This window comes from Scyliorhinus torazame, chromosome 20, assembly GCF_047496885.1.
Source record: "Scyliorhinus torazame isolate Kashiwa2021f chromosome 20, sScyTor2.1, whole genome shotgun sequence".
In the NCBI taxonomy this organism is placed as follows: domain Eukaryota; kingdom Metazoa; phylum Chordata; class Chondrichthyes; order Carcharhiniformes; family Scyliorhinidae; genus Scyliorhinus; species Scyliorhinus torazame.
The window spans coordinates 31,242,682-31,268,086 of NC_092726.1; the positions used below are offsets into that span (position 1 = coordinate 31,242,682).

General features: G+C 51.6%; 19 non-coding genes and 1 pseudogene across 19 annotated transcripts; all 20 read left to right on the plus strand.

Moving 5' to 3' along the window:
• The first annotated feature begins 583 nt into the window (after nt 1-583).
• Nucleotides 584-774, plus strand: LOC140397428 (U2 spliceosomal RNA). The gene has a single exon (XR_011936867.1). It is a non-coding gene; the product is annotated as a U2 spliceosomal RNA (small nuclear RNA).
• Nucleotides 775-1,552: 778 nt separating this feature from the next.
• On the plus strand, nt 1,553-1,743 carry LOC140397473 (U2 spliceosomal RNA). The gene has a single exon (XR_011936909.1). It is a non-coding gene; the product is annotated as a U2 spliceosomal RNA (small nuclear RNA).
• Nucleotides 1,744-2,528: 785 nt separating this feature from the next.
• LOC140397608 (U2 spliceosomal RNA) lies at nt 2,529-2,719 on the plus strand. Its single transcript, XR_011937041.1, has one exon. It is a non-coding gene; the product is annotated as a U2 spliceosomal RNA (small nuclear RNA).
• Nucleotides 2,720-3,497: 778 nt separating this feature from the next.
• On the plus strand, nt 3,498-3,689 carry LOC140397680 (U2 spliceosomal RNA). The gene has a single exon (XR_011937113.1). It is a non-coding gene; the product is annotated as a U2 spliceosomal RNA (small nuclear RNA).
• Nucleotides 3,690-4,472: 783 nt separating this feature from the next.
• Nucleotides 4,473-4,663, plus strand: LOC140397521 (U2 spliceosomal RNA). Its single transcript, XR_011936956.1, has one exon. It is a non-coding gene; the product is annotated as a U2 spliceosomal RNA (small nuclear RNA).
• A 786-nt stretch (nt 4,664-5,449) lies between these two features.
• On the plus strand, nt 5,450-5,640 carry LOC140397585 (U2 spliceosomal RNA). Its single transcript, XR_011937018.1, has one exon. It is a non-coding gene; the product is annotated as a U2 spliceosomal RNA (small nuclear RNA).
• A 6,541-nt stretch (nt 5,641-12,181) lies between these two features.
• Nucleotides 12,182-12,362, plus strand: LOC140397127 (U2 spliceosomal RNA; annotated as a pseudogene).
• A 785-nt stretch (nt 12,363-13,147) lies between these two features.
• LOC140397672 (U2 spliceosomal RNA) lies at nt 13,148-13,338 on the plus strand. The gene has a single exon (XR_011937105.1). It is a non-coding gene; the product is annotated as a U2 spliceosomal RNA (small nuclear RNA).
• Nucleotides 13,339-14,123: 785 nt separating this feature from the next.
• LOC140397787 (U2 spliceosomal RNA) lies at nt 14,124-14,314 on the plus strand. The gene has a single exon (XR_011937215.1). It is a non-coding gene; the product is annotated as a U2 spliceosomal RNA (small nuclear RNA).
• A 785-nt stretch (nt 14,315-15,099) lies between these two features.
• On the plus strand, nt 15,100-15,290 carry LOC140397828 (U2 spliceosomal RNA). Its single transcript, XR_011937256.1, has one exon. It is a non-coding gene; the product is annotated as a U2 spliceosomal RNA (small nuclear RNA).
• Nucleotides 15,291-16,075: 785 nt separating this feature from the next.
• LOC140397854 (U2 spliceosomal RNA) lies at nt 16,076-16,266 on the plus strand. Its single transcript, XR_011937279.1, has one exon. It is a non-coding gene; the product is annotated as a U2 spliceosomal RNA (small nuclear RNA).
• A 785-nt stretch (nt 16,267-17,051) lies between these two features.
• LOC140397334 (U2 spliceosomal RNA) lies at nt 17,052-17,242 on the plus strand. The gene has a single exon (XR_011936822.1). It is a non-coding gene; the product is annotated as a U2 spliceosomal RNA (small nuclear RNA).
• A 777-nt stretch (nt 17,243-18,019) lies between these two features.
• LOC140397821 (U2 spliceosomal RNA) lies at nt 18,020-18,210 on the plus strand. Its single transcript, XR_011937249.1, has one exon. It is a non-coding gene; the product is annotated as a U2 spliceosomal RNA (small nuclear RNA).
• A 785-nt stretch (nt 18,211-18,995) lies between these two features.
• On the plus strand, nt 18,996-19,186 carry LOC140397760 (U2 spliceosomal RNA). Its single transcript, XR_011937188.1, has one exon. It is a non-coding gene; the product is annotated as a U2 spliceosomal RNA (small nuclear RNA).
• A 776-nt stretch (nt 19,187-19,962) lies between these two features.
• On the plus strand, nt 19,963-20,153 carry LOC140397709 (U2 spliceosomal RNA). Its single transcript, XR_011937140.1, has one exon. It is a non-coding gene; the product is annotated as a U2 spliceosomal RNA (small nuclear RNA).
• Nucleotides 20,154-20,938: 785 nt separating this feature from the next.
• Nucleotides 20,939-21,129, plus strand: LOC140397659 (U2 spliceosomal RNA). Its single transcript, XR_011937092.1, has one exon. It is a non-coding gene; the product is annotated as a U2 spliceosomal RNA (small nuclear RNA).
• A 785-nt stretch (nt 21,130-21,914) lies between these two features.
• LOC140397100 (U2 spliceosomal RNA) lies at nt 21,915-22,105 on the plus strand. The gene has a single exon (XR_011936697.1). It is a non-coding gene; the product is annotated as a U2 spliceosomal RNA (small nuclear RNA).
• Nucleotides 22,106-22,890: 785 nt separating this feature from the next.
• On the plus strand, nt 22,891-23,081 carry LOC140397649 (U2 spliceosomal RNA). The gene has a single exon (XR_011937082.1). It is a non-coding gene; the product is annotated as a U2 spliceosomal RNA (small nuclear RNA).
• Nucleotides 23,082-23,866: 785 nt separating this feature from the next.
• On the plus strand, nt 23,867-24,057 carry LOC140397668 (U2 spliceosomal RNA). Its single transcript, XR_011937101.1, has one exon. It is a non-coding gene; the product is annotated as a U2 spliceosomal RNA (small nuclear RNA).
• A 772-nt stretch (nt 24,058-24,829) lies between these two features.
• LOC140397544 (U2 spliceosomal RNA) lies at nt 24,830-25,020 on the plus strand. Its single transcript, XR_011936979.1, has one exon. It is a non-coding gene; the product is annotated as a U2 spliceosomal RNA (small nuclear RNA).
• Nucleotides 25,021-25,405: the final 385 nt, after the last annotated feature.

The following is a 25,405-nucleotide window of genomic DNA, read 5'->3' on the forward strand; positions in this document are numbered from 1 at the left end:
TTCAGCTGATATGCCACACAGATTTCCTGCTGCTTTTTACAGGCCACTCACCTTCACACTCGGGTGCCGACTTGCCTTCTCCTCACTTCAGTTACCACATCCCTTCATCCTGCACAACGGGGAAGTGTGGCGACAGACTGAACGGCATCCTGTTTGGATGTAGGTACACCTTCACGGCATCTCTTTTCGTTCTCCTGACTCCACGACCAACACGCCAGGGTGGAGCTCAGGGAGACTAGACATTGCCCTCTGTTGGATTCCGCCAGTACTTGCTGCTTGCACGGATTGCCCTTTGTTCGGCAAAGGTGGAGATGACTTCGACTCCCTCCGTTGGGTGTCACTGGGCCTTCACAGCGTCTCCATTTCATCTGGTGACGACAGGGGACGGCTTGCCAGACGATGTCTTCCTGTTGTGTTTTACTGGTTCTGCATGCTCAGACTCCACCGTGCTCGGCCAAGCTGGATGTCTCTTGTCCAACAGTGAGCGTAGACTAAAAGTTCCAAAGCACAGTCGAGCGCAGCAAGGTGCACCTGAATGTCGGTGGACGAGGAGGACAAGAGCCATTGCCGGAAAATATGGGCTATCGCTTCTCGGCCTTTTGGCTCAGATCAAGTGTAGTATCTGTTCTTATCAGTTTAATATCTGATATGTCCTCAATCTGGGGACCGAATATTAAATTGATTTTTAGGACTCGGAGATGGTTCAGGGGCTTGCTCCTTCCGCTCCACGCATCAACCTGGTCTTGCCGTGCTTCCAGGAATGGTGCTCTCTCCCCGCTTTGGGGCGCTCAAAGCATAAAATGTCGCAAAACGTGGCTTCCGTTTTTCTCTTTTGTCCAGTTGTTTCATCCTGACCAATTTAAGGCCTTTCAGGCTCCAAAGCATTGCTAGCTTTTCTGCTGGCGGGAGCTTCGTGCACGAATGTTGCGAACCGATGGACTCGCGGACTTGCGGCAGCCAGGCTCCGTTTTCAGCTGATATGCCACACAGATTTCCTGCTGCTTTTTACAGGCCACACACCTTCACACTCGGATGCCGACTTGCCTTCTGCTCACTTCAGTTACCACATCCCTTCATCCTGCACAACGGGGAAGTGTGGCGACAGACTGAACGGCATCCTGTTTGGATGTAGGTACACCTTCACGGCATCTCTTTTCGTTCTCCTGACTCCACGACCAACACGCCAGGGTGGAGCTCAGGGAGACTAGACATTGCCCTCTGTTGGATTCCGCCAGTACTTGCTGCTTGCACGGATTGCCCTTTGTTCGGCAAAGGTGGAGATGACTTCGACTCCCTCTGTTGGGTGTCACTGGGCCTTCACAGCGTCTCCATTTCATCTGGTGACGACAGGGGACGGCTTGCCAGACGATGTCTTCGTGTTGTGTTTTACTGGTTCTGCATGCACAGACTCCACCGTGCTCGGCCAAGCTGGAGGTTTCTTGACCAACAGTGAGCGTAGACTAAAAGTTCCAAAGCACAGTCGAGCGCAGCAAGGTGCACCTGAATGTCGGTGGATGAGGAGGACAAGAGCCATTGCCGGAAAATATGGGCTATCGCTTCTCGGCCTTTTGGCTCAGATCAAGTGTAGTATCTGTTCTTATCAGTTTAATATCTGATATGTTCTCAATATGAAAACCGAATATTAAATTGATTTTTAGTACTCGGAGATGGTTCAGGGGCTTGCTCCTTCCGCTCCACGCATCAACCTGGGCTTGCAGTGCTTCCAGGAATGGTGCCTTCACCCCGCTTTGGGGCGGAAATGTATAAAAGCAGAAAATGCCGCAAAACCTGCCTACCCCTTTTCTCTGTTGTCCAGTTGCCTCATCTTGACCAATTTAAGGCATTTCAAGCTCCAAAGCATTGCTAGCTTTTCTGCTGGCGGGAGCTTCGTGCACTAATGTTGCGAGTCGATGGACTCGAGGACTTTCGGCAGCCAGGCTCCGTTTTCAGCTGATATGCCGCACAGATTTCCTGCTGCTTTTTACAGGCCACTCACCCTCACCCTCGGATGCCGACTTGCCTTCTCCTCACTTCAGTTACCACATCCCTTCATCCTGCACAACGGGATACTGTTGCGACAGACTGAACGGCATCCTGTTTGGATGTAGGTATACCTTCACGGCGTCTCTTTTAGTTCTCCTGACTCCACGACCAACACGCCAGGGTGGAGCTCAGGGAGACTAGACATTGCCCTCTGTTGGATTCCGCCAGTACTTGCTGTTTCCACGGATTGCTCTTTGTTCGGCAAAGGTGGAGATGACTTCGACTCCCTCTGTTGGGTGTCACTGGGCCTTCACAGCGTCTCCATTTCATCTGGTGACGACAGGGGACGGCTTGCCAGACGATGTCTTCCTGTTGTGTTTTACTGGTTCTGCATGCTCAGACTCCACCGTGCTCGGCCAAGCTGGATGTCTCTTGTCCAACAGTGAGCGTAGACTAAAAGTTCCAAAGCACAGTCGAGCGCAGCAAGGTGCACCTGAATGTCGGTGGACGAGGAGGACAAGAGCGATTGCCGGAAAATATGGGCTATCGCTTCTCGGCCTTTTGGCTCAGATCAAGTGTAGTATCTGTTCTTATCAGTTTAATATCTGATATGTCCTTAATCTGGGGACCGAATATTAAATTGATTTTTAGGACTCGGAGATGGTTCAGGGGCTTGCTCTTTCCGCTCCACGCATCAACCTGGTCTTGCCGTGCTTCCAGGAATGGTGTTCTCTCCCCGCTTTGGGGCGCTCAAAGCATAAAATGCCGCAAAACGTGGCTTCCGTTTTTCTCTCTTGTCCAGTTGTCTCATCCTGACCAATTTAAGGCCTTTCAGGCTCCAAAGCATTGCTAGCTTTTCTGCTGGCGGGAGCTTCGTGCACGAATGTTGCGAGCCGATGGACTCGCGGACTTGCGGCAGCCAGGCTCCGTTTTCAGCTGATATGCCACACAGATTTCCTGCTGCTTTTTACAGGCCACTCACCTTCACACTCGGGTGCCGACTTGCCTTCTCCTCACTTCAGTTACCACATCCCTTCATCCTGCACAACGGGGAAGTGTGGCGACAGACTGAACGGCATCCTGTTTGGATGTAGGTACACCTTCACGGCATCTCTTTTCGTTCTCCTGACTCCACGACCAACACGCCAGGGTGGAGCTCAGGGAGACTAGACATTGCCCTCTGTTGGATTCCGCCAGTACTTGCTGCTTGCACGGATTGCCCTTTGTTCGGCAAAGGTGGAGATGACTTCGACTCCCTCCGTTGGGTGTCACTGGGCCTTCACAGCGTCTCCATTTCATCTGGTGACGACAGGGGACGGCTTGCCAGACGATGTCTTCCTGTTGTGTTTTACTGGTTCTGCATGCTCAGACTCCACCGTGCTCGGCCAAGCTGGATGTCTCTTGTCCAACAGTGAGCGTAGACTAAAAGTTCCAAAGCACAGTCGAGCGCAGCAAGGTGCACCTGAATGTCGGTGGACGAGGAGGACAAGAGCCATTGCCGGAAAATATGGGCTATCGCTTCTCGGCCTTTTGGCTCAGATCAAGTGTAGTATCTGTTCTTATCAGTTTAATATCTGATATGTTCTCAATATGAAAACCGAATATTAAATTGATTTTTAGTACTCGGAGATGGTTCAGGGGCTTGCTCCTTCCGCTCCACGCATCAACCTGGGCTTGCAGTGCTTCCAGTGAATGGTGCCTTCACCCCGCTTTGGGGCGGAAATGTATAAAAGCAGAAAATGCCGCAAAACCTGCCTACCCCTTTTCTCTGTTGTCCAGTTGCCTCATCTTGACCAATTTAAGGCATTTCAAGCTCCAAAGCATTGCTAGCTTTTCTGCTGGCGGGAGCTTCGTGCACTAATGTTGCGAGTCGATGGACTCGAGGACTTTCGGCAGCCAGGCTCCGTTTTCAGCTGATATGCCGCACAGATTTCCTGCTGCTTTTTACAGGCCACTCACCCTCACCCTCGGATGCCGACTTGCCTTCTCCTCACTTCAGTTACCACATCCCTTCATCCTGCACAACGGGATACTGTTGCGACAGACTGAACGGCATCCTGTTTGGATGTAGGTATACCTTCACGGCGTCTCTTTTAGTTCTCCTGACTCCACGACCAACACGCCAGGGTGGAGCTCAGGGAGACTAGACATTGCCCTCTGTTGGATTCCGCCAGTACTTGCTGTTTGCACGGATTGCCCTTTGTTCGGCAAAGGTGAGATGACTTCGACTCCCTCTGTTGGGTGTCACTGGGCCTTCACAGCGTCTCCATTTCATCTGGTGACGACAGGGGACGGCTTGCCAGACGATGTCTTCCTGTTGTGTTTACTGGTTCTGCATGCACAGACTCCACCGTGCTCGGCCAAGCTGGATGTCTCTTGACCAACAGTGAGCGTAGACTAAACGTTCCAAAGCACAGTCGAGCGCAGCAAGGTGCACCTGAATGTCGGTGGATGAGGAGGACAAGAGCCATTGCCGGAAAATATGGGCTATCGCTTCTCGGCCTTTTGGCTCAGATCAAGTGTAGTATCTGTTCTTATCAGTTTAATATCTGATATTTCCTCAATATGGGGACCGAATATTAAATTGAGTTTTAGGACTCGGAGATGGTTCAGGGGCTTGCTCCTTCCGCTCCACGCATCAACCTGGTCTTGCAGTGCTTCCAGGAATGGTGCCCTCTCCCCAATTTGGGGCGCAAAATGTATTAAAGTAGAAAATGCCGCAAAACCTGGCTTCCCCTTTTCTCTCTTGTCCAGTTGTCTCATCCTGACCAATTTAAGGCCTTTCAGGCTCCAAAGCATTGCTAGCTTTTCTGCTGGCGGGAGCTTCGTGCACTAATGCTGCGAGCCGATGGACTCGAGGACTTTCGGCAGCCAGGCTCCGTTTTCAGCTGATATGCCACACAGATTTCCTGCTGCTTTTTACAGGCCACTCACCTTCACACTCGGATGCCGACTTGCCTTCTCCTCACTTCAGTTACCACATCCCTTCATCCTGCACAACGGGGAAGTGTGGCGACAGACTGAACGGCATCCTGTTTGGATGTAGGTACACCTTCACGGCGTCTCTTTTCGTTCTCCTGACTCCACGACCAACACGCCAGGGTGGAGCTCAGGGAGACTAGACATTGCCCTCTGTTGGATTCCGCCAGTACTTGCTGCTTGCACGGATTGTCCTTTGTTCGGCAAAGGTGGAGATTACTTCGACTCCCTCCGTTGGGTGTCACTGGGCCTTCACAGCGTCTCCATTTCATCTGGTGACGATAGGGGACGGCTTGCCAGACGATGTCTTCGTGTTGTGTTTTACTGGTTCTGCATGCACAGACTCCACCGTGCTCGGCCAAGCTGGAGGTTTCTTGACCAACAGTGAGCGTAGACTAAAAGTTCCAAAGCGCAGTCGAGCGCAGCAAGGTGCACCTGAATGTCGGTGGACGAGGAGGACAAGAGCCATTGCAGGAAAATATGGGCTATCGCTTCTCGGCCTGTTGGCTCAGATCAAGTGTAGTATCTGTTCTTATCAGTTTAATATCTGATATGTCCTTAATCTGGGGACCGAAAGTTAAATTGATTTTTAGTACTCGGAGATGGTTCAGGGGCTTGCTCCGTCCGCTCCACGCATCAACCTGGTCTTGCAGTGCTTCCAGGAATGGTGCCTTCACCCTGCTTTGGGGCGCAAATGTATAAAAGCAGAAAATGCCGCAAAACCTGCCTACCCCTTTTCTTTGTTGTCCAGTTGCTTCATCCTGACCAATTTAAGGCATTTCAAGCTCCAAAGCATTGCTAGCTTTTCTGCTGGCGGGAGCTTCGTGCATTAATGCTGCGAGCCGATGGACTCGAGGACTTTCGGCAGCCAGGCTCCGTTTTCAGCTGATATGCCGCACAGATTTCCTGCTGCTATTTACAGGCCACTCACCCTCACCCTCGGATGCCGACTTGCCTTCTCCTCACTTCAGTTACCACATCCCTTCATCCTGCACAACGGGATAGTGTGGCGACAGACTGAACGGCATCCTGTTTGGATGTAGGTATACCTTCACGGCGTCTCTTTTAGTTCTCCTGACTCCACGACCAACACGCCAGGGTGGAGCTCAGGGAGACTAGACATTGCCCTCTGTTGGATTCCGCCAGTACTTGCTGCTTGCACGGATTGCCCTTTGTTCGGCAAAGGTGGAGATTACTTCGACTCCCTCCGTTGGGTGTCACTTGGCCTTCACAGCGTCTCCATTTCATCTGGTGACGACAGGGGACGGCTTGCCAGACGATGTCTTCCTGTTGTGTTTTACTGGTTCTGCATGCACAGACTCCACCGTGCTCGGCCAAGCTGGAGGTTTCTTGACCAACAGTGAGCGTAGACTAAAAGTTCCAAAGCGCAGTCGAGCGCAGCAAGGTGCACCTGAATGTCGGTGGACGAGGAGGACAAGAGCCATTGCCGGAAAATATGGGCTATCGCTTCTCGGCCTTTTGGCTAAGATCAAGTGTAGTCACATTTGATCGAGAGAAGCTGAGGATTTCGATGTTGATTGTGGATTGGCGAACTCGTAGAGATTGAAGTCGTTAAAGAGGAAATGTTTGGAGCTTGGCTGCTATTGGTGGATCTACATGCTGGCCTAAACCTCGGGTTTAGGCCTAACGCCGATACAGTTTCACACCCAACGTACGAGCTATGGATGCAGCTGCATCACGACCACCAGGCTGGGGAGTGCGAAACACTGTCCGAGTCACAGTAAAGAAAACGGAGGGAGAGTCACCTTTGGACCGGAAACACTTCGTGAAGAGGGTGCTGCTCGAGTGTTGGGGGTTTAAAGCAACAGAGATCTTCTGCTTGCAAAACTTCCCCAAGAATGGTTTCTTTGATGTCACCTTCAAGAGCGTCGCAGCGTGCATCAAATTCTTGAACGTCTTCAAGGAAAAAGGTAACCAGAGTCCCCTGTCGATCCTGACCGCGGAGCCTCTGTTTACGCTACCGGCACAGCGAAACCGGGTTGTTACACTGCACACGTACAACCCCCACGTCCCTGTGTCTGATGTGCTCACGTTCCTCGCCAGGTACGCTGAGCTGAAAAGTGACAGCGTGCAAGTGAAAGACACCTTCGGCATCTGGACAATTGAGCACCAGGTCAAGGTGACCCTAAGAACGGACAGCAACGGAGCCATCCTGCATCCCCCCTCCAATTTCGCTATTGGAGTAAATCGTGGCTACCTCTACTACGTGGGACAGCCACGAGTATGCCACACCTGTGGCAAAACGGGGCATGTTGCCGCAAACTGCAGTGTGACCTTCTGCAAGAACTGCAGGCAGGAGGGACACATGACTAAGGACTGCAAGGAAGACAAGTGCTGCAACCTGTGTGGGGAGGCCGGCCATCTTTACAGGGCCTGCCCGAAACGCGGGGCGACATACGCTCAAATCATCAGCAGCGGAGTTAAAAAGGCGACCAGAGAGGAGGTGCATACACCCTCCACCGAAAAAGACACCACGGTTCAGAATGAGGAAAAGCAACAGAAGGGCCCCCAACAAAAAGAGGAGGCCCCAGCACCTCCTGACAACCCAACCCCAGCCCCATCTGATGAGGAACACTCAATGGAAGAGGAAGAGGAGGGGACAAAGAATAAAGAGCCCTGGGAAACCGTGAACAGGGACAAACGTAAGAGGAAACAAAAAAACAAACTGAAGAACCCCCTGAGGGGTAGTGGCAAAAAGCGACACCTCTCAGCCGGCGCACTTAGTGCCGACACCTCATCCGATGAGGGAAAACAGGACAAGAATCGGCCTCAGATAAAGAGGCAAAGCACCAACGTGGAACGGAAGGCACAGACCCCCCAGACCACCGACCGGGAAGAAAACAAGGTCACAGACCAACCCCCGATAGCAACGAGCAGCAACAACCCAGGTGAAGACCGGCCTGCAACCCCAACACCTACTGACTGCCACGACGAACCCCAGGGCTACACCCCCCCCAATGCATCTGCATCAAAATCACGGGGCCAGTACGGACCAGAACAGTTTTCTCAGCCCTGCAACTGTGCTAAAGTTTGCGAACACCACCGGCATGCTGGGGAACATTCAACAGCTGGAACAGCCAACTGTATAGACTCTGGACTCTTGAGACTGGTAAATCTATCTTTTTATAATGGGTTTAAAAATTGCATCCATAAATGTGCGAAGCATCAAAGATACTTCGCGGTGTGTAGCCACACTCAACTATTTGGCAAATGTAAAAGCTGACCTACTGTTCCTGCAGGAGTGCGGAATTCCGCACCTCAGCAACTACAGGCGCTGGTCGAGCTGGTGGTCCCACGGGCCATCCATCTGGTCAGGAGGAAACGACTGCCGCTCCTCCGGCCTGGGTATTCTGCTGCGGGGAGGCAACTTCACCATCTCCAACGTTAAGGAGGTGGTGGGCGGGCGCCTCCTCGTAGCAGACGTGAAATACAAAAGCACCCCTCTCAGACTTATTAATGTGTACGCCCCGGCCGTAAAAAGTGAGCGGCTGGCAGTTCTTCAGCAACGCCCACTGCTGTTGGCCACCTCCAAGCCGGTCATCCTGGGTGGTGACTTCAACTGCATCATCGATGCGGCTGGACGATCCAGCAAAGCCGACAGCAAACTAGACGCTACGTCCAGACTCCTGATGGAAACGGTAAAAGACGCCAAGCTGCTCGACGTCTGCAGCAACCCTGCAGACGGCGCGCAGCGTAGAAACACATGGTCACGGCCAGACGGGTCCGTCCGTTCCAGGATAGACTTCTTTTTTGTGTCCCGAGCTTTCACGGTCAGGTCCACCGACGTAACGCCGGTGTTCTTCTCTGACCACTGCCTCCTACTGGCCGACTGCCACCTGCAGGAAGACCAGGGGGTAGGCAGGGGGACGTGGAAGCTAAATGTAAAACTGCTGACCCCTGAGAACATCGAGGAACTCAGGAGGGATTACAAAGGTTGGAGAACCGTGAAACCCCTCTTTGAGGCCCCACATCTCTGGTGGGAAGCAATCAAGGGGAATATCAAGAGGTTTTTCATCCTCAAGGGCGTTCAAAAGGTGAGAGAGAGACGAGGGGTCATGTCCAGGCTCCAGAAAAGTATGCAAAATTTGCTCCAGCTGCAGTCGATGGGGGTGGATGTCAAGGAGGATCTCCAAGAGGTGAAGAGCCAGCAAGCCTCGCTCTACACCTCGGAGGCCTCCAAGGTTATCTTCCGTTCCAGAGTCCGCTCCGTGGAGCAGGACGAAAAGTGCTCACGCTTCTTCTTCCAAAAGGTGCACAGAGAGACCTCTGTGATCAGCAGCCTGAAGGAAGAAGATGGCTCTGAAAAGTCATCGCAGTCTGACATCCTGAGGATCAGCCAATCCTTTTATGCCGGACTGTATGACCTGAAGCCAACAGATAGCACTGTTTCCCAGACCTTCCTGTCGACTATCACGGAGGTCATAGGCGACAGCGAGCTGGAAAACCTGGACAAACCACTAACTCTGGACGAGCTGACAAAGGCCGCCAAGTCCTTCGAGACGAGTAAAACTCCCGGAAGCGACGGCTTACCGGTTGAGTTGTATTCGGCTCTGTGGGACTGGATGGGCCCAGACCTGCTGGAAGTGTACGAGAGTATGCTTCTGGAAGGCAGCATGTCAGAGTCCACGAGGAAAGGCATCATCACCCTCATCTACAAACAGAAGGGGGAAAGGGAAGAAATTCGAAATTGGCGACCCATTTCACTGTTGAATGTGGACTACAAAATTCTAGCAAAGGTCATCGCCAATCGGGTCAGGTCTGCTCTGGAGTCGGTGATCCACCCTGACCAGACCTGTGCTGTACCCGGTAGGAAGATCTCTGATAGCCTCGCGCTACTCAGGGATACGATCGCCTACGTGCAGGACAGGGGGGTGGACACTTGCCTCATCAGCCTTGACCAGGAGAAGGCTTTTGACAGAATATCGCACACCTACATGATGGATGTGCTCTCCAAAATGGGGTTTGGGGAGGGAATTAGCAATTGGATCAAACTGCTCTACACAAACATCTATAGCGCAGTCTCAATCAATGGGTGGGAATCAGAAAAGTTCCAGATCAGATCTGGAGTCAGGCAGGGCTGCCCTCTCTCCTCTGCCCTTTTTGTGTGCTGCATAGAACCTTTTGCCGAGTCCATCAGGAGGGATCCGGGTATAAGAGGAGTGACGATCCCAGGCAGTGGAGGCATGCAAGTCAAGGCCTCCCTGTACATGGACGACGTTGCCGTCTTCTGCTCGGATCCTGCGTCTGTACGCAGGCTCTTAACCACCTGCGACCAGTTTGAACTGGCCTCTGGAGCCAAGGTAAACCGGGGCAAGAGCGAGGCCATGTTCTTTGGGAACTGGGCCGACCGGTCCTTTGTCCCCTTCACTGTCAGGTCAGATTACCTGAAGGGGCTGGGGATATGGTTCGGAGCTGCTGGGGCGTGCACCAAAAACTGGGAGGAGCGCATAGGAAAGGTAAGACAGAAACTGGGCTGGTGGGAGCAACGCTCCCTCTCCATTGCGGGCAAAACCCTGGTCATCAGGTGTGAGGTACTCTCTGTGCTACTGTACGTGGCGCAGGTCTGGCCCATAACCCGACCCTACGCCACAGCAGTCACCCGGGCCATCTTCAAATTTATCTGGCGATCCAAGATGGACCGTGTCCGAAGGGACACCATGTACAAACCTCTGGAGAAGGGAGGGCGGAACGTACCCAACGCCTCCCTCATCCTGTTGGCCACCTTTGTGTCCAGCTGCATCAAGCTGTGCGTGGACCCCCAGTATGCAAACACCAAGTGTCACTACATACTGAGGTTCTACCTGTCCCCGGTGTTGCGAAGGATGGGCCTGGCCTCATTGCCGCGGAACGCTCCAAGTAGTTGGACCGTACCGTACCACCTGTCCTTTGTGGAAAAGTTTTTGAAGGAAAACACCTTTGACCACAAGGAAATGAAGTAGTGGTCAGCACGTAATGTCCTCGAGGCCCTCAGGGAAAAGGAGACCGTGGAGGACTTTGGATGGTTCCCTGAGCAGACTGCCAGAGTCATCTGGCAGAACGCCTCATCACCAGAACTTTCAAACAAGCACCAAGACCTAGCTTGGCTGGTGGTGAGAAGGGCCCTCCCTGTCAGATTCTTCATGCACACCCGAAGGCTCTGCACCAATGCACGCTGCCCTCGGAGTGGCTGTGGGGGAAATGAGACGGTCACACACCCCCTTGTGGAATGTGCCTTTGCAAAGAAGGTCTGGAGAGAGATGCAGTGGTATTTGTCAAGGTTTATCCCAAACAGATCTGTGACACAGGACTCTGTGCTCTACGGACTGTTTCCAGGCACACACACCGAGACAAATGTCAACTGCTGCTGGAAGGTCATCAACTCGGTAAAAGACGCTCTTTGGTCTACCCGAAACTTGCTGATCTTCCAGTGCAAAGAATTGTCCTCGACCGAGTGTTGCAGACTGGCACATTCCAAGGTCCAGGACTACGTGCTGAGGGACGCACTCAAGCTTGGGGCAGCTGCCGCCAAGGCGCAATGGGGAAAGACCACTGTGTAAAGTCTTTCCAGCAAATGTACACCGAGGGGCCGGTAACAGTGTAAAGCCCCTCGGTCGGGGCAACCAACACTCCAATGTATAAAACAAACATGCCACTGTAAATATTTCAGAAGGAATTGTAATGTAAAGAGTGATATGTGTACGACAATATCAAAATTGAATGAAAGAAAGTCAAAGCAACATGTTACCCTGCCGAAAATGTACAGTCAAGACAATTTGAAATGTTTCTGTAATGCTCATGATAAATTTTTATGAATAAAGTATATTTTTTTGAAAAAAAAAAAAAAAAAAAAAAATCTGTTCTTATCAGTTTTCCAAGGTCCAGGACTACGTGCTGAGGGACGCACTCAAGCTTGGGGCAGCTGCCGCCAAGGCGCAATGGGGAAAGACCACAGTGTAAAGTCTTTCCAGCAAATGTACACCGAGGGGCGCGTAACAGTGTAAAGCCCCTCGGTCTGGGCAACCAACACTCCAATGTATAAAACAAACATGCCACTGTAAATATTTAAGAAGGAATTGTAATGTAAAGAGTGATATTTGTCCGACAATATCATAATTGAATGAACGAAAGTCAAGGCAACATGTAACCCTGCCGAAAATGTACAGTCAAGACAATTTGAAATGTTTATGTAATGCTCATGATAAATTTTTATGAATAAAGTATATTTTTTTGAAAAAAAAAAAAAAAAATCTGTTCTTATCAGTTTAATATCTGATATGTCCTCAATCTGGGGACCGAATATTAAATTGATTTTTAGGACTCGGAGATGGTTCAGGGGCTTGCTCCTTCCGCTCCACGCATCAACCTGGTCTTGCAGTGCTTCCAGGAATGGTGCCCTCTCCCCGCTTTGGGGCGCAAAATGTATAATAGCAGAAAATGCCGCAAAACCTGGCTTACCCTTTTCTCTCTTGTCCAGTTGTCTCATCCTGACCAATTTAAGGCCTTTCAGGCTCCAAAGCATTGCTAGCTTTTCTGCTGGCGGGAGCTCCGTGCACGAATGTTGTGAGCCGATGGACTCGCGGACTTGCGGCAGCCAGGCTCCGTTTTCTGCTGATATGCCACACAGATTTCCTGCTGCTCTTTACAGGCCACTCACCTTCACACTCGGATGCCGACTTGCCTTCTCCTCACTTCAGTTACCACATCCCTTCATCCTGCACAACGGGGAAGTGTGGCGACAGACTGAACGGCATTCTCTTTGGATGTAGGTATATCTTCACGGCGTCTCTTTTCGTTCTCCTGACTCCACGACCAACACGCTAGGGTGGAGCTCAGGGAGACTAGACATTGCCCCCTGTTGGATACCGCCAGTACTTGCTGCTTGCACGGATTGTCCTTTGTTCGGCAAAGGTGGAGATTTCTTCCACTCCCTCCGTTGGGTGTCACTGGCCTTCACAGCGTCTCCATTTCATCTGGTGACGACAGGGGACGGCTTGCCAGACGATGTCTTCGTGTTATGTTTTACTGGTTCTGCATGCACAGACTCCACCGTGCTCGGCCAAGCTGGAGGTTTCTTGACCAACAGTGAGCGTAGACTAAAAGTTCCAAAGCACAGTCGAGCGCAGCAAGGTGCACCTGAATGTCGGTGGATGAGGAGGACAAGAGCCATTGCCGGAAAATATGGGCTATCGCTTCTCGGCCTTTTGGCTCAGATCAAGTGTAGTATCTGCTCTTATCAGTTTAATATCTGATATGTCCTCAATATGGAGACCGAATATTAAATTGATTTTTAGGACTCGGAGATGGTTCAGGGGCTTGCTCCTTCTGCTCCACGCATCAACCTGGGCTTGCAGTGCTTCCAGGAATGGTGCCTTCACCCCGCTTTGGGGCGGAAATGTATAAAAGCAGAAAATGCCGCAAAACCTGCCTACCCCTTTTCTCTGTTGTCCAGTTGCCTCATCTTGACCAATTTAAGGCATTTCAAGCTCCAAAGCATTGCTAGCTTTTCTGCTGGCGGGAGCTTCGTGCACTAATGTTGCGAGTCGATGGACTCGAGGACTTTCGGCAGCCAGGCTCCGTTTTCAGCTGATATGCCGCACAGATTTCCTGCTGCTTTTTACAGGCCACTCACCCTCACCCTCGGATGCCGACTTGCCTTCTCCTCACTTCAGTTACCACATCCCTTCATCCTGCACAACGGGATACTGTTGCGACAGACTGAACGGCATCCTGTTTGGATGTAGGTATACCTTCACGGCGACTCTTTTAGTTCTCCTGACTCCACGACCAACACGCCAGGGTGGAGCTCAGGGAGACTAGACATTGCCCTCTGTTGCATTCCGCCAGTACTTGCTGTTTGCACGGATTGCCCTTTGTTCGGCAAAGGTGGAGATGACTTCGACTCCCTCTGTTGGGTGTCACTGGGCCTTCACAGCGTCTCCATTTCATCTGGTGACGACAGGGGACGGCTTGCCAGACGATGTCTTCCTGTTGTGTTTTACTGGTTCTGCATGCTCAGACTCCACCGTGCTCGGCCAAGCTGGATGTCTCTTGTCCAACAGTGAGCGTAGACTAAAAGTTCCAAAGCACAGTCGAGCGCAGCAAGGTGCACCTGAATGTCGGTGGACGAGGAGGACAAGAGCCATTGCCGGAAAATATGGGCTATCGCTTCTCGGCCTTTTGGCTCAGATCAAGTGTAGTATCTGTTCTTATCAGTTTAATATCTGATATGTCCTCAATCTGGGGACTGAATATTAAACTGATTTTTAGGATTCGGAGATGGTTCAGGGGCTTGCTCCTTCCGCTCCACGCATCAACCTGGTCTTGCAGTGCTTCCAGGAATGGTGCCCTCACCCCGCTTTGGGGCGCCAAATGTATAAAACCAGAAAATGCCGCAAAACCTGACTTACCCTTTTCTCTCTTGTCCAGTTGTCTCATCCTGACCAATTTAAGGCCTTTCAGGCTCCAAAGCATTGCTAGCTTTCCTGCTGTCGGGAGCTCCGTGCACGAATGTTGTGAGCCGATGGACTCGCGGACTTGCGGCAGCCAGGCTCCGTTTTCAGCTGATATGCCACACAGATTTCCTGCTGCTCTTTACAGGCCACTCACCTTCACACTCGGATGCCGACTTGCCTTCTCCTCACTTCAGTTACCACATCCCTTCATCCTGCACAACGGGGAAGTGTGGCGACAGACTGAACGGCATTCTCTTTGGATGTAGGTATACCTTCACGGCGTCTCTTTTCGTTCTCCTGACTCCACGACCAACACGCTAGGGTGGAGCTCAGGGAGACTAGACATTGCCCCCTGTTGGATACCGCCAGTACTTGCTGCTTGCACGGATTGTCCTTTTTTCGGCAAAGGTGGAGATTTCTTCCACTCCCTCCGTTGGGTGTCACTGGCCTTCACAGCGTCTCCATTTCATCTGGTGACGACAGGGGACGGCTTGCCAGACGATGTCTTCGTGTTGTGTTTTACTGGTTCTGCATGCACAGACTCCACCGTGCTCGGCCAAGCTGGAGGTTTCTTGACCAACAGTGAGCGTAGACTAAAAGTTCCAAAGCACAGTCGAGCGCAGCAAGGTGCACCTGAATGTCGGTGGATGAGGAGGACAAGAGCCATTGCCGGAAAATATGGGCTATCGCTTCTCGGCCTTTTGGCTCAGATCAAGTGTAGTATCTGTTCTTATAAGTTTAATATCTGATATTTCCTCAATATGGAGACCGAATATTAAATTGATTTTTAGGACTCGGAGATGGTTCAGGGGCTTGCTCCTTCCGCTCCACGCATCAACCTGGGCTTGTAGTGCTTCCCGGAATGGTGCCTTCACCCCGCTTTGGGGCGGAAATGTATAAAAGTAGAAAATGACGCAAAACCTGCCTACCCCTTTTCTCTGTTGTCCAGTTGCCTCATCTTGACCAATTTAAGGCATTTCATGCTCCAAAGCATTGCTAGCTTTTTTTGCTGGCGGGAGCTTCGTGCACTAATGTTGCGAGTCGATGGACTCGAGGACTTTCGGCAGCCAGGCTCCGTTTTCAGCTGATATGCCGCACAGATTTCCTGCTGCTTTTTACAGGCCACTCACCCTCACCCTCGGATGCCGACTTGCCTTCTCCTCACTTCAGTTACCACATCCCTTCATCCTGCACAACGGGATACTGTTGCGACAGACTGAACGGCATCCTGTTTGGATGTAGGTATACCTTCACGGCGTCTCTTTTAGTTCTCCTGACTCCACGACCAACACGCCAGGGTGGAGCTCAGGGAGACTAGACATTGCCCCCTGTTGGATACCGCCAGTACTTGCTGCTTGCACGGATTGTCCTTTGTTCGGCAAAGGTGGAGATTTCTTCCACTCCCTCCGTTGGGTGTCACTGGCCTTCACAGCGTCTCCATTTCATCTGGTGACGACAGGGGACGGCTTGCCAGACGATGTCTTCGTGTTGTGTTTTACTGGTTCTGCATGCACAGACTCCACCGTGCTCGGCCAAGCTGGAGGTTTCTTGACCAACAGTGAGCGTAGACTAAAAGTTCCAAAGCACAGTCGAGCGCAGCAAGGTGCACCTGAATGTCGGTGGATGAGGAGGACAAGAGCCATTGCCGGAAAATATGGGCTATCGCTTCTCGGCCTTTTGGCTCAGATCAAGTGTAGTATCTGCTCTTATCAGTTTAATATCTGATATGTTCGCAATATGGAGACCGAATATTAAATTGATTTTTAGGACTCGGAGATGGCTCAGGGGCTTGCTCCTTCCGCTCCACGCATCAACCTGTGCTTGCAGTGCTTCCAGAAATGGTGCCTTCACCCCGCTTTGGGGCGGAAATGTATAAAAGCAGAAAATGCCGCAAAACCTGCCTACCCCTTTTCTTTGTTGTCCAGTTGCCTCATCTTGACCAATTTAAGGCATTTCAAGCTCCAAAGCATTGCTAGCTTTTCTGCTGGCGGGAGCTTCGTGCACTAATGTTGCGAGTCGATGGACTCGAGGACTTTCGGCAGCCAGGCTCCGTTTTCAGCTGATATGCCGCACAGATTTCCTGCTGCTTTTTACAGGCCACTCACCCTCACCCTCGGATGCCGACTTGCCTTCTCCTGACTTCAGTTACCACATCCCTTCATCCTGCACAACGGGATACTGTTGCGACAGACTGAACGGCATCCTGTTTGGATGTAGGTATACCTTCACGGCGACTCTTTTAGTTCTCCTGACTCAACGACCAACACGCCAGGGTGGAGCTCAGGGAGACTAGACATTGCCCTCTGTTGGATTCCGCCAGTACTTGCTGTTTGCACGGATTGCCCTTTGTACGGCAAAGGTGGAGATGACTTCGACTCCCTCTGTTGGGTGTCACTGGGCCTTCACAGCGTCTCCATTTCATCTGGTGACGACAGGGGACGGCTTGCCAGACGATGTCTTCCTGTTGTGTTTTACTGGTTCTGCATGCTCAGACTCCACCGTGTTCGGCCAAGCTGGATGTCTCTTGTCCAACAGTGAGCGTAGACTAAAAGTTCCAAAGCACAGTCGAGCGCAGCAAGGTGCACCTGAATGTCGGTGGACGAGGAGGACAAGAGCCATTGCCGGAAAATATGGGCTATCGCTTCTCGGCCTTTTGGCTCAGATCAAGTGTAGTATCTGTTCTTATCAGTTTAATATCTGATATGTCCTCAATCTGGGGACCGAATATTAAATTGATTTTTAGGACTCGGAGATGGTTCAGGGGCTTGCTCCTTCCGCTCCACGCATCAACCTGGTCTTGCAGTGCTTCCAGGAATGGTGCCTACACCCCGCTTTGGGGCGCCAAATGTATAAAAGCAGAAAATGCCGCAAAACCTGGCTTACCCTTTTCTCTCTTGTCCAGTTGTCTCATCCTGACCAATTTAAGGCCTTTCAGGCTCCAAAGCATTGCTAGCTTTTCTGCTGTCGGGAGCTCCGTGCACGAATGTTGTGAGCCGGCGGACTTGCGGCAGCCAGGCTCCGTTTTCAGCTGATATGCCACACAGATTTCCTGCTGCTCTTTACAGGCCACTCACCTTCACACTCGGATGCCGACTTGCCTTCTCCTCACTTCAGTTACCACATCCCTTCATCCTGCACAACGGGGAAGTGTGGCGACAGACTGAACGGCATTCTCTTTGGATGTAGGTATACCTTCACGGCGTCTCTTTTCGTTCTCCTGACTCCACGACCAACACGCTAGGGTGGAGCTCAGGGAGACTAGACATTGCCCCCTGTTGGATACCGCCAGTACTTGCTGCTTGCACGGATTGTCCTTTTTTCGGCAAAGGTGGAGATTTCTTCCACTCCCTCCGTTGGGTGTCACTGGCCTTCACAGCGTCTCCATTTCATCTGGTGACGACAGGGGACGGCTTGCCAGACGATGTCTTCGTGTTGTGTTTTACTGGTTCTGCATGCACAGACTCCACCGTGCTCGGCCAAGCTGGAGGTTTCTTGACCAACAGTGAGCGTAGACTAAAAGTTCCAAAGCACAGTCGAGCGCAGCAAGGTGCACCTGAATGTCGGTGGATGAGGAGGACAAGAGCCATTGCCGGAAAATATGGGCTATCGCTTCTCGGCCTTTTGGCTCAGATCAAGTGTAGTATCTGTTCTTATCAGTTTAATATCTGATATGTCCTCAATCTGGGGACCGAATATTAAATTGATTTTTAGGACTCGGAGATGGTTCAGGGGCTTGCTCCTTCCGCTCCACGCATCAACCTGGTCTTGCAGTGCTTCCAGGAATGGTGCCCTCTCCCCGCTTTGGGACGCAAAATGTATAATAGCAGAAAATGCCGCAAAACCTGACTTACCCTTTTCTCTCTTGTCCAGTTGTCTCATCCTGACCAATTTAAGGCCTTTCAGGCTCCAAAGCATTGCTAGCTTTCCTGCTGTCGGGAGCTCCGTGCACGAATGTTGTGAGCCGATGGACTCGCGGACTTGCGGCAGCCAGGCTCCGTTTTCAGCTGATATGCCACACAGATTTCCTGCTGCTCTTTACAGGCCACTCACCTTCACACTCGGATGCCGACTTGCCTTCTCCTCACTTCAGTTACCACATCCCTTCATCCTGCACAACGGGGAAGTGTGGCGACAGACTGAACGGCATTCTCTTTGGATGTAGGTATACCTTCACGGCGTCTCTTTTCGTTCTCCTGACTCCACGACCAACACGCTCGGGTGGAGCTCAGGGAGACTAGACATTGCCCCCTTTTGGATACCGCCAGTACTTGCTGCTTGCACGGATTGTCCTTTTTTCGGCAAAGGTGGAGATTTCTTCCACTCCCTCCGTTGGGTGTCACTGGCCTTCACAGCGTCTCCATTTCATCTGGTGACGACAGGGGACGGCTTGCCAGACGATGTCTTCGTGTTGTGTTTTACTGGTTCTGCATGCACAGACTCCACCGTGCTCGGCCAAGCTGGAGGTTTCTTGACCAACAGTGAGCGTAGACTAAAAGTTCCAAAGCACAGTCGAGCGCAGCAAGGTGCACCTGAATGTCGGTGGATGAGGAGGACAAGAGCCATTGCCGGAAAATATGGGCTATCGCTTCTCGGCCTTTTGGCTCAGATCAAGTGTAGTATCTGTTCTTATCAGTTTAATATCTGATATTTCCTCAATATGGAGACCGAATATTAAATTGATTTTTAGGACTCGGAGATGGTTCAGGGGCTTGCTCCTTCCGCTCCACGCATCAACCTGGGCTTGTAGTGCTTCTAGGAATGGTGCCTTCACCCCGCTTTGGGGCGGAAATGTATAAAAGCAGAAAATGCCGCAAAACCTGGCTTACCCTTTTCTCTCTTGTCCAGTTGTCTCATCCTGACCAATTTAAGGCCTTTCAGGCTCCAAAGCATTGCTAGCTTTTCTGCTGTCGGGAGCTCCGTGCACGAATGTTGTGAGCCGGCGGACTTGCGGCAGGCAGGCTCCGTTTTCAGCTGATATGCCACACAGATTTCCTGCTGCTCTTTACAGGCCACTCACCTTCACACTCGGATGCCGACTTGCCTTCTCCTCACTTCAGTTACCACATCCCTTCATCCTGCACAACGGGGAAGTGTGGCGACAGACTGAACGGCATTCTCTTTGGATGTAGGTATACCTTCACGGCGTCTCTTTTCGTTCTCCTGACTCCACGACCAACACGCTAGGGTGGAGCTCAGGGAGACTAGACATTGCCCCCTGTTGGATACCGCCAGTACTTGCTGCTTGCACGGATTGTCCTTTTTTCGGCAAAGGTGGAGATTTCTTCCACTCCCTCCGTTGGGTGTCACTGGCCTTCACAGCGTCTCCATTTCATCTGGTGACGACAGGGGACGGCTTGCCAGACGATGTCTTCGTGTTGTGTTTTACTGGTTCTGCATGCACAGACTCCACCGTGCTCGGCCAAGCTGGAGGTTTCTTGACCAACAGTGAGCGTAGACTAAAAGTTCCAAAGCACAGTCGAGCGCAGCAAGGTGCACCTGAATGTCGGTGGATGAGGAGGACAAGAGCCATTGCCGGAAAATATGGGTTATCGCTTCTCGGCCTTTTGGCTCAGATCAAGTGTAGTATTTGTTCTTATCAGTTTAATATCTGATATGTCCTCAATATGGAGACCGAATATTAAATTGAATTTTCGGACTCGGAGATGGTTCAGGGGCTTGCTCCTTCCGCTCCACGCATCAACCTGGGCTTGCAGTGCTTCCAGGAATGGTGCCCTCTCCCAGCTTTCGGGCGCAAAATGTATAAAAGCAGAAAATGCCGCAAAAACTGGCTTCCCCTTTTCTCTCTTGTCCAGTTGTCTCATCCTGACCAATTTAAGGCCTTTCAGGCTCCAAAGCATTGCTAGCTTTTCTGCTGGCGGGAGCTTCGTGCACTCATGTTGCGAGCCGATGGACTCGCGGACTTGCGGCAGCCAGGTTCCGTTTTCAGCTGATATGCCACACAGATTTCCTGCTGCTTTTTACAGGCCACTCACCTTCACACTCGGATGCCGACTTGCCTACTCCTCACTTCAGTTACCACATCCCTTCATCCTGCACAACGGGGAAGTGTGGCGACAGACTGAACGGCATCCTGTTTGGATGTAGGTATACCTTCACGGCGTCTCTTTTAGTTCTCCTGACTCCACGACCAACACGCCAGGGTGGAGCTCAGGGAGACTAGACATTGCCCTCTGTTGGATTCCGCCAGTAGTTGCTGTTTGCACGGATTGTCCTTTGTTCGGCAAAGGTGGAGATTTCTTCCACTCCCTCCGTTGGGTGTCACTGGCCTTCACAGCGTCTCCATTTCATCTGGTGACGACAGGGGACGGCTTGCCAGATGATGTCTTCGTGTTGTGTTTTACTGGTTCTGCATGCACAGACTCCACCGTGCTCGGCCAAGCTGGAGGTTTCTTGACCAACAGTGAGCGTAGACTAAAAGTTCCAAAGCACAGTCGAGCGCAGCAAGGTGCACCTGAATGTCGGTGGATGAGGAGGACAAGAGCCATTGCCGGAAAATATGGGCTATCGCTTCTCGGCCTTTTGGCTCAGATCAAGTGTAGTATCTGCTCTTATCAGTTTAATATCTGATATGTCCTCAATATGGAGACCGAATATTAAATTGATTTTTAGGACTCGGAGATGGTTCAGGGGCTTGCTCCTTCCGCTCCACGCATCAACCTGGGCTTGCAGTGCTTCCAGGAATGGTGCCTTCATCCCGCTTTGGGGCGGAAATGTATAAAAGCAGAAAATGCCGCAAAATCTTCCTACCCCTTTTCTCTGTTGTCCAGTTGCCTCATCTTGACCAATTTAAGGCATTTCAAGCTCCAAAGCATTGCTAGCTTTTCTGCTGGCGGGAGCTTCGTGCACTAATGTTGCGAGTCGATGGACTCGAGGACTTTCGGCAGCCAGGCTCCGCTTTCAGCTGATAGGCCGCACAGATTTCCTGCTGCTTTTTACAGGCCACTCACCCTCACCCTCGGATGCCGACTTGCCTTCTCCTCACTTCAGTTACCACATCCCTTCATCCTGCACAACGGGATACTGTTGCGACAGACTGAACGGCATCCTGTTTGGATGTAGGTATACCTTCACGGCGACTCTTTTAGTTCTCCTGACTCCACGACCAACACGCCAGGGTGGAGCTCAGGGAGACTAGACATTGCCCTCTGTTGCATTCCGCCAGTACTTGCTGTTTGCACGGATTGCCCTTTGTTCGGCAAAGGTGGAGATGACTTCGACACCCTCTGTTGGGTGTCACTGGGCCTTCACAGCGTCTCCATTTCATCTGGTGACGACAGGGGACGGCTTGCCAGACGATGTCTTCCTGTTGTGTTTTACTGGTTCTGCATGCTCAGACTCCACCGTGCTCGGCCAAGCTGGATGTCTCTTGTCCAACAGTGAGCGTAGACTAAAAGTTCCAAAGCACAGTCGAGCGCAGCAAGGTGCACCTGAATGTCGGTGGACGAGGAGGACAAGAGCCATTGCCGGAAAATATGGGCTATCGCTTCTCGGCCTTTTGGCTCAGATCAAGTGTAGTATCTGTTCTTATCAGTTTAATATCTGATATGTCCTCAATCTGGGGACCGAATATTAAACTGATTTTTAGGACTCGGAGATGGTTCAGGGGCTTGCTCCTTCCGCTCCACGCATCAACCTGGTCTTGCAGTGCTTCCAGGAATGGTGCCCTCTCCCCGCTTTGGGGCGCCAAATGTATAAAACCAGAAAATGCCGCAAAACCTGGCTTACCCTTTTCTCTCTTGTCCAGTTGTCTCATCCTGACCAATTTAAGGCCTTTCAGGCTCCAAAGCATTGCTAGCTTTTCTGCTGTCGGGAGCTCCGTGCACGAATGTTGTGAGCCGATGGACTCGCGGACTTGCGGCAGCCAGGCTCCGTTTTCAGCTGATATGCCACACAGATTTCCTGCTGCTCTTTACAGGCCACTCACCTTCACACTCGGATGCCGACTTGCCTTCTCCTCACTTCAGTTACCACATCCCTTCATCCTGCACAACGGGGAAGTGTGGCGACAGACTGAACGGCATTCTCTTTGGATGTAGGTATACCTTCACGGCGTCTCTTTTCGTTCTCCTGACTCCACGACCAACACGCTAGGATGGAGCTCAGGGAGACTAGATATTGCCCCCTGTTGGATACCGCCAGTACTTGCTGCTTGCACGGATTGTCCTTTTTTCGGCAAAGGTGGAGATTTCTTCCACTCCCTCCGTTGGGTGTCACTGGCCTTCACAGCGTCTCCATTTCATCTGGTGACGACAGGGGACGGCTTGCCAGACGATGTCTTCGTGTTGTGTTTTACTGGTTCTGCATGCACAGACTCCAGCGTGCTCGGCCAAGCTGGAGGTTTCTTGACCAACAGTGAGCGTAGACTAAAAGTTCCAAAGCACAGTCGAGCGCAGCAAGGTGCACCTGAATGTCGGTGGATGAGGAGGACAAGAGCCATTGCCGGAAAATATGGGGTATTGCTTCTCGGCCTTTTGGCTCAGATCAAGTGTAGTATCTGTTCTTATCAGTTTAATATCTGATATTTTCTCAATATGGAGACCGAATATTAAATTGATTTTTAGGACTCGGAGATGGTTCAGGGGCTTGCTCCTTCCGCTCCACGCATCAACCTGGGCTTGCAGTGCTTCCAGGAATGGTGCCCTCTCCCAGCTTTCGGGCGCAAAATGTATAAAAGCAGAAAATGCCGCAAAAACTGGCTTCCCTTTTTCTCTCTTGTCCAGTTGTCTCATCCTGACCAATTTAAGGCCTTTCAGGCTCCAAAGCATTGCTAGCTTTTCTGCTGGCGGGAGCTTCGTGCACGAATGTTGTGAGCCGATGGACTCGCGGACTTGCGGCAGCCAGGCTCCGTTTTCAGCTGATATGCCACACAGATTTCCTGCTGCTCTTTACAGGCCACTCACCTTCACACTCGGATGCCGACTTGCCTTCTCCTCACTTCAGTTACCACATCCCTTCATCCTGCACAACGGGGAAGTGTGGCGACAGACTGAACGGCATTCTCTTTGGATGTAGGTATACCTTCACGGCGTCTCTTTTCGTTCTCCTGACTCCACGACCAACACGCTAGGGTGGAGCTCAGGGAGACTAGACATTGCCCCCTGTTGGATACCGCCAGTACTTGCTGCTTGCACGGATTGTCCTTTTTTCGGCAAAGGTGGAGATTTCTTCCACTCCCTCCGTTGGGTGTCACTGGCCTTCACAGCGTCTCCATTTCATCTGGTGACGACAGGGGACGGCTTGCCAGACGATGTCTTCGTGTTGTGTTTTACTGGTTCTGCATGCACAGACTCCACCGTGCTCGGCCAAGCTGGAGGTTTCTTGACCAACAGTGAGCGTAGACTAAAAGTTCCAAAGCACAGTCGAGCGCAGCAAGGTGCACCTGAATGTCGGTGGATGAGGAGGACAAGAGCCATTGCCGGAAAATATGGGCTATCGCTTCTCGGCCTTTTGGCTCAGATCAAGTGTAGTATCTGTTTTTATCAGTTTAATATCTGATATGTCCTCAATATGGAGACCGAATATTAAATTGATTTTTAGGACTCGGAGATGGTTCAGGGGCTTGCTCCTTCCGCTCCACGCATCAACCTGGGCTTGCAGTGCTTCCAGGAATGGTGCCTTCACCCCGCTTTGGGGCGGAAATGTATAAAAGCAGAAAATGCCTACCCCTTTTCTCTGTTGTCCAGTTGCCTCATCTTGACCAATATAAGGCATTTCAAGCTCCAAAGCATTGCTAGCTTTTTTGCTGGCGTGAGCTTCGTGCAGTAATGTTGCGAGTCGATGGACTCGAGGACTTTCGGCAGCCAGGCTCCGTTTTCAGCTGATATGCCGCACAGATTTCCTGCTGCTTTTTACAGGCCACTCACCCTCACCCTCGGATGCCGACTTGCCTTCTCCTCACTTCAGTTACCACATCCCTTCATCCTGCACAACGGGATACTGTTGCGACAGACTGAACGGCATCCTGTTTGGATGTAGGTATACCTTCACAGCGTCTCTTTTAGTTCTCCTGACTCCACGAACAACACGCCAGGGTGGAGCTCAGGGAGACTAGACATTGCCCTCTGTTGGATTCCGCCAGTACTTGCTGTTTGCACGGATTGCCCTTTGTTCGGCAAAGGTGGAGATGACTTCGACTCCCTCTGTTGGGTGTCACTGGGCCTTCACAGCGTCTCCATTTCATCTGGTGACGACAGGGGACGGCTTGCCAGACGATGTCTTCCTGTTGTGTTTACTGGTTCTGCATGCACAGACTCCACCGTGCTCGGCCAAGCTGGATGTCTCTTGACCAACAGTGAGCGTAGACTAAAAGTTCCAAAGCACAGTCGAGCGCAGCAAGGTGCACCTGAATGTCGGTGGATGAGGAGGACAAGAGCCATTGCCGGAAAATATGGGTTATCGCTTCTCGGCCTTTTGGCTCAGATCAAGTGTAGTGTCTGTTCTTATCAGTTTAATATCTGATATGTCCTCAATCTGGGGACCGAATATTAAATTGATTTTTAGGACTCGGAGATGGTTCAGGGGCTTGCTCCTTCCGCTCCACGCATCAACCTGGTCTTGCAGTGATTCCAGGGATGGTGCCCTCACCCCGCTTTGGGGCGCAAAGTGTATAAAAGCAGAAAATGCCGCAAAACCTGGCTTCCCCTTTTCTCTCTTGTCCAGTTGTCTCATCCTGACCAATTTAAGGCCTTTCAGGCTCCAAAGCATTGCTAGCTTTTCTGCTGGCGGGAGCTTCGTGCACGAATGTTGCGAGCCGATGGACTCGCGGACTTGCGGCAGCCAGGTTCCGTTTTCAGCTGATATGCCACGCAGATTTCCTGCTGCTTTTTACAGGCCACTCACCTTCACACTCGGATGCCGACTTGCCTTCTCCTCACTTCAGTTACCACATCCCTTCATCCTGCACAACGGGGAAGTGTGGCGACAGACTGAACGGCATCCTGTTTGGATGTAGGTACACCTTCACGGCGTCT